This window comes from Lathyrus oleraceus, chromosome 4 (genome assembly GCF_024323335.1).
Source record: "Lathyrus oleraceus cultivar Zhongwan6 chromosome 4, CAAS_Psat_ZW6_1.0, whole genome shotgun sequence".
NCBI classification, from domain to species: domain Eukaryota; kingdom Viridiplantae; phylum Streptophyta; class Magnoliopsida; order Fabales; family Fabaceae; genus Lathyrus; species Lathyrus oleraceus.
In genome coordinates, this window is record NC_066582.1 from 265,764,294 (window position 1) to 265,770,763 (window position 6,470).

The window sequence follows — 6,470 nt, forward strand, 5'->3', positions numbered from 1 at the left end:
AGTCTGAGGGGCTTGGTTTAAAGCTACCTGAGAGATCTAGGTTTCAAGCATCTTGGTATGAGTAACTATTTGGTCAACCTTGGTTCCTAACTGAGTAATCAATTCGTTAACATGAATGTTTTGGTTCATGAACTCCTTGTTTTGTTGGGTTTGAGCGGTGATAAAATTTTCCATAATTTTCTCAAGGCTCGGCTTTGGTGGTACAGGTTGCATAGGTTGATTTGATCTAGGGGCTTGATAACTAGGTCTCGGAGGTGCATTATTTTGAATAGAGTTATTATTTTTATAGGAGAAGTTAGGGTGATTCCTCCATCCAGGGTTATAGGTATTCGAATATGGGTTCCCTTGGGTGTAGTTCACTTGCTCGGAGTGGGTTTCGTTTAATAGACTGCATTCTGCGGATTGGTGTCCTTGGGTTCCACATATCTCACAATCCGACGAAACTGCGGTTACAGTATTCGGGTTTATGCACATATGCTCGACCTTAAGGGCTAATGCGTCCATTTTAGCCTGCATCATGTCTATAGAGCTTAGTTCATGCACTCCTCCTTGGGCTTCCTTCTTCTCAACTGTCGCTCGTTCGACTCCCCATGATTGATGGTTTTGAGCCATATCTTCGATGAGGGCACTAGCTTCAGGATAAGGTTTGTTCATCAGAGCACCGCCTGCGGCAGTGTCGATGGTCATCTTTGTGTTGTAATGAAATCCATTATAGAAAGTTTGAATGATTAACCAATTTTCTAAACCATGATGTGGGCATGCTCGTAATAACTCTTTATATCTCTCCCAAGCTTCGAACAGCGATTCTCCTTGGTTTTGGGTAAATCTAGTTATATGGTTTCGAAGAACGGCGATCTTACTCGGGGGAAAATATCTAGCAAGAAAAACTTTTCTAAGGTTATCCCAAGTCGTAATGGAATTGCGTGGAAGGGAATCTAACCATGATAGAGCTTTATCTCTGAGGGAAAAAGGAAATAATCTTAAACGTATTTCCTTAGGAGAAGCTCCATTGGTTTTAAAAGTATCTGCTAATTGAAGAAATATTTTTAAATGTTGGTTTGGATTCTCGGTAGCGAGACCCGCGAATTGTCTCTGTTGCACTAGTTGCAACAGGGACGGTTTAAGTTCAAAATTATTGGCTGGTATTATTGGGTTTACTATACTAGAACTAGGTTCTTCATTAGATGGTTGAGCGAAGTCCTTAAGAGGTCTTTGGTTTTGATCTTCGGCCATAGCTCTTTTAATTCTATGAAAGAATAAACGTGCGCGAGCATAACGTTCAGGTTCCGCCAGAGGGTTTACTAAGCTTAAACTTCCGGTGCTGCGAGTTCTTCGCATCGACCGGCGGGAAATAACCTAAGTCTAAATGATATAACAACAGGAAAATGAAATTTGACAAAATTGGTCCCCGGCAACGGCGCCAAAAACTTGATGCGTTGTTAAACTTGGTGTTCGCAAGTGTACGAACGCGTCAGAGTAATATAAAAGATTATCGAACCACAGAGACCAAGTGTCAATCTATCGTTATCTGTTGTTATGGTGTTTATCAAAGGCAGTCAAAATAGGTGTTTTTGTAGTGTGCAATGAAAAGTAAAGTATTGAAAATAGAATATAATTTATAAAGACAGGGTCGAATGTAATTCACGTAATCAGTTGATAATCCAAGTACTTGCTAATAGAACTACTTATGGGCAATGTTTCCTACTTTGAAAAGAACTAATTTAACAGGAACTGTCGCTTTCGCGTATTCAGAACCGAGTTGTACTCCCTAATCAAACCCTCTTATTGTCACTTATAAAAAGGCGCGTATTGCGTTAGAGTAGTAAACCTATTTTTAAGAAATATAGTGTCTTAACTAAGTTGAAAAGTATTATAACCTGGATTTCTTAACCAAAAGAGGTTCTTACGAACCAGACTCTAAACTTATAAACGCGTCCGAAAATAGTTTTAAAATCTCTTTTCTTCTTAATGTTAAAAACTCCTAATGAACTAAACAAAGCGCTTTCGCTGTTTTTGAAATAGTTAAAAACAATTAAGTTTAAAAAGACGTTGGACGGCTTTCGATCTTACCCAACGGAATTGAAGTGCGGGAAAACTTAATTTGAAAGTTAAAATAGCCCTTAAGCGTTTCTACGAACAATTGTACAGATTATCGGTTTAATTACGATCCTTACATTCTAACCTTATAAATTTAGTTAGACATGGTAAAATAATAGTGCATTAAAATAAATAAAAGTAGTGCGAGTGCGGAAAGTAAACAATTTAAAGCGAGTGCGAAAAAATAAATAAAGTAAAAGCGAGTGCGGGAAATAAGTAAAGTAAAAGCGAGTGCGGGAAATAAATGAATTAAAAGCGAGTGCGGGAAATAAATAAAGTAAAAGCGAGTGCGGGAAATAAATGAATTAAAAGCGAGTGCGGGAAATAAATAAAGTAAAGGCGAGTAATAAAAACCTGCTCCAATCGGAGGGATGAGTAAATTGCAATACGGAAAAGAAAATGGCGGCAGGATTAACTTCCTTCCAAAGTGCTCCAAACTCGATTACAGACTCTATCACAGACTCAATTACACAATTGTGGTAACACTCTAATGCGAAGCGATTACCACTTTACAAAACTGAATATATGCCTAAGTGAAACAAAGTTGCTTCTGATTTCGCCTTGTTCCAGCGTTCGGATCTTCGTCTACTCTAAGTTTGGGTGATTGTAAAACTGAATTCGCGTTTCTATTTATAAGAAAATAAAAAAGGTGGAATTGACTTGGATGCCCTTCAACTTGAAAATAGAGGAAACCGTTTTCCTCTTGTGGCGCCCGCCACAAGCACAAAGTGGGGCGCCTTAGTGGAAGTGGTGGGAAAACGTGGGAGTTGATGGAAGTTTGAATTGGACACGTCATGGCTTGGACTGTGGCGCCCGCCATTGGGTAGGCCATAAGAGCAAAATGCTGATTTTTAGGGTTTTTGGCTCGTTTTCGCACCTTTTCTCGATCGGGGCTTCTATTAAGGTAAAAACCTGAAAACAAAGGAAAACACAGTAATAACACAACAAAATGACAATAAATGGACTAGAATGCATGTGAAATCGGAGTCGAAAATACGTAAATTTTAGTGTGATCAGCTAACACTAACGCACACAACTAACCAAACAATTTCCATTGAATACAACTGATGTGAGGGGTGCTAATACATTCCCCTTGCGTAATCGACTCCCGAACCCTGATTTGGTTGCGACGACCAATATCATTGTCGTTCTTTCTTGGGTTTTATCGATATTTCCCCTTTACTTCTTAGGAATAAATAAAAATTGGTGGTGACTCTATTTAGTCCATCCCGTGAACGTACATTTATGCTTCGCGCAGTTGTGTTCTCATTTTTCGAGGTAATACATATGACGATTCTGCTGGGGACAATATTCCCTAAGTTAGTCAAGCATAGTTTTGTGTGTTTGTGTGCCTTTTGTTTAGATCATTACTCTGATTGCAAACCTGATAGGAAACACTTTTTACCCGAGTATAGTGTGAAAATATGAGATATGATAGGGTTGAGTAGTGCGGGTCCCCGAGATGTAGTTCTCGGAAGGGTCGGCACGAGAACCTCACTTAGAGTAGATTCTTTGAAAATATTGTCGCCGACATGTAGTTGCTATCAGCTTCAATGTTTTTGTAAGGATCCATGACTCTAAGTACCTTTGTAAAACATTGAACCCTTAGGCCAACTAAGATGATGGTCGCGTAGTATGGGTCCCCGATATGTAGTTCTCATAAGGTTCGGTACGAAGATCTCACTCAAAATAGATTATCTTGATGGAGTTGACGACCGTCATGCATTTGCCATAAGAGGAAAACATTCTTGCGAATCCATGACTCTAAGAACCATGTCTAGAACCGAAGTCGATGGTCACATAGTGCGGGTCCCAAAGATGAGTTCTCGTAAGGGTCTATACGAAGACCTCACCTAGAATAAATTCCCTTGATGGAGTTAACAACCGACATGTATTTGCCGTAAGCAGCAAACATTCTTGTAGATCTTTAACCCCGGGTTTCTATTTACAAACCCTAGATTATACCCAGTAAGAACCCTATTTTGGAAAGAAATCAGATTCATTTGTTACCTCAGATCTTTGAACCCAAGTACAAAAAAAATCAAAAAATACATGCCATCACATTGCATCCATTCAAATTCCATTGCATCCATTCAAATTCCATTGCATTTTCATTCACCAGCATCCATTGCATATCATTCAAAAAACTCATCCATCCTATGTCTATAACTCGTAGCTGATTTCCTGACACCCGTATCAGACTTGAAGCATTTCTGTAAAGATCATGGAATCTAGCCAACAAAACTAGTTTGCATCGAGAGATAATGTTGATTTGAAGAAAAATGGCTACGATAGCTTTGGCAAAAGAGAGGACAATGTTCAACAATTTGTTGTCACTGAGAATGTCATTCTAACTCCAGTAAATAATCCTACTTAACTTTAGCCTATATGGATCCTAGTTATGGCCCCTGCTATTCAAGAGCATCTCATTTTCCAAGATGGATATTCATCACTTCACGACACTATTGAGTACCATAGATTTGCATTCTCCGTGCTAAATTCCCAAGGAGCAATCCCGGTGAGGAAAACCAAAGACCCTCTAATTATTGAGATTGTTCAAAAGCATCGCGTGTTGGACGAAAGAATCAAAGCCATATAAGGGAATGCTGCTTTTGATCTGGATGCTTTAGACATCTGCTTAGTACTAGATTTGATAATACCTCCAAAGTTCAAAACACAGGATTTTGAAAACTACAAAGGGATTAGTTGTCCAAAAATTCATTTTAAAATTCATTTTCAAAAGATGGTTGGGTACTCTCGCAACAACAAGTTGCTCATCCACTGTTTTCAAGATAATCTTAGTGGAGCGTCATTGGATTGGTATGTGCAACTAAAGCATAGCCATATTCACACCTGGAAAGACTTGTCTATGGTATTTTTGAAGCATTACCAATACAACTTCTACATGGCTCTCGGCCGCATACAATTGCAAGGGTTATCTCAAGAGAGAAACAAGTCCTTCAACGGATATGCCCAAAGATGGAGAGAGTCGATAGCTTTTGTTCAACCACTACTTCTTGAGAAAGAAATGGCTGAATTGTCTATGGATACCCTGTCGGGTTTATACTACAGAAGAATGATATGTATTGTGTCGTTAGGTTTCTCTGAACTTGTGAAAGTTGGAGAAAGCATCGAGAGTGGCCTCAAAAATAGAAGAATCCAAGGCGCTTCAAGTAGCCATAGTACCGAAAATGAACCCCTTGTTATTTCCCAAGAGGAAAAGGAAGAAGTTAATGCAATATGGGACACTCACAAAGCTCCACAAGCTCCACCTCCGGTGCCATATTATCAGCATCCATATGCAGTGGGTGTTCAATGCCATCAACCACTACCTCCCGGTCCTCAGCACCAGCAATCGTGGAAAGGTCCGCCAAATCACCCATCTCTGGTTCCGCGTCAGTATAAACTTCAAAATCATCGGGCTTGAAATCCCAACAACCAACATCGACATCAGAATCAACATGGACCTCCAAACCGTCAAGAAAGAGAGACTTCCCAGATTGACCCGATTCCAATAATGTATAGTCAATTATGGTCTCAGTTGGTACAAAGCTTGTCGATAGCCCTTAGAGAGACGAAACCCATGAAGTTTCCATTCCCTCATTGGTACAACACGGATGTCTAATATGATTTTCATGATGGAATAGTGGGGCACTCAATTGAAGAGTGTAAGGTCTTCCAAGAAGAAGTGCAACATATGATCAATAAGGGGAAGTTGAGCTCCGATGGCCCTAATATGGTGAACGGTCCATTACCCTAATAAGAGCGAAGACTTCAGAAGGCACTTCCCAGAGCCAGCAAATTAAGAAGAAGGTCATCCTCAACACCGACAATCATTTGGATGTGTCAGCTTTTAATTTGTATTTTCTTAGCATGTTAAATGCTATTTGCTTTTAAGCATTGTTGTTTTCTTTTAATGGTAATATTAATGAAGTGATCATGCATTTTGAATCAATCCATTTGTATTCACTCGTTTTCCATTTATATAAAAAAACAAAAATATTTCTCCCATCCATTTTCTTTTTCAAACTGTTGTTTAGCAAAAATTTGAGGGAGGATGATAAAAACCATTACCCATTATTGTTGTGGTGTGCTTTTAAAGAAAAAATTTCCGATGATGTAAGGCATTGTTTCAAATCCCCCAAACATTGAAGAGATAAGGAGTTTATCCCTAGTAAACCACTTTGAGCCTAGAAGTTGGTGTTTCTTTCTGATTTTAGAAAAACCCTTAATCTTAACCAGGGACAGGGTAGTTGTGTTTAGATAGTTTATTTGTGCATTCAATCTTCAAGAGAATCTGTCCATCTACACACCTCTTACACGAGGATCAACCATATGTTATCCTTCGTACATAACTGAAGTATCGAAGAAGT

At 39.1% G+C, this 6,470-nt stretch overlaps 1 non-coding gene across 1 annotated transcript; it reads left to right on the top strand.

The window, feature by feature from the left end:
- The first annotated feature begins 742 nt into the window (after nucleotides 1–742).
- On the top strand, nucleotides 743–849 carry LOC127078020 (small nucleolar RNA R71). The gene has a single exon (XR_007787772.1). It is a non-coding gene; the product is annotated as a small nucleolar RNA R71 (small nucleolar RNA).
- The last annotated feature ends 5,621 nt before the right edge of the window (nucleotides 850–6,470 follow it).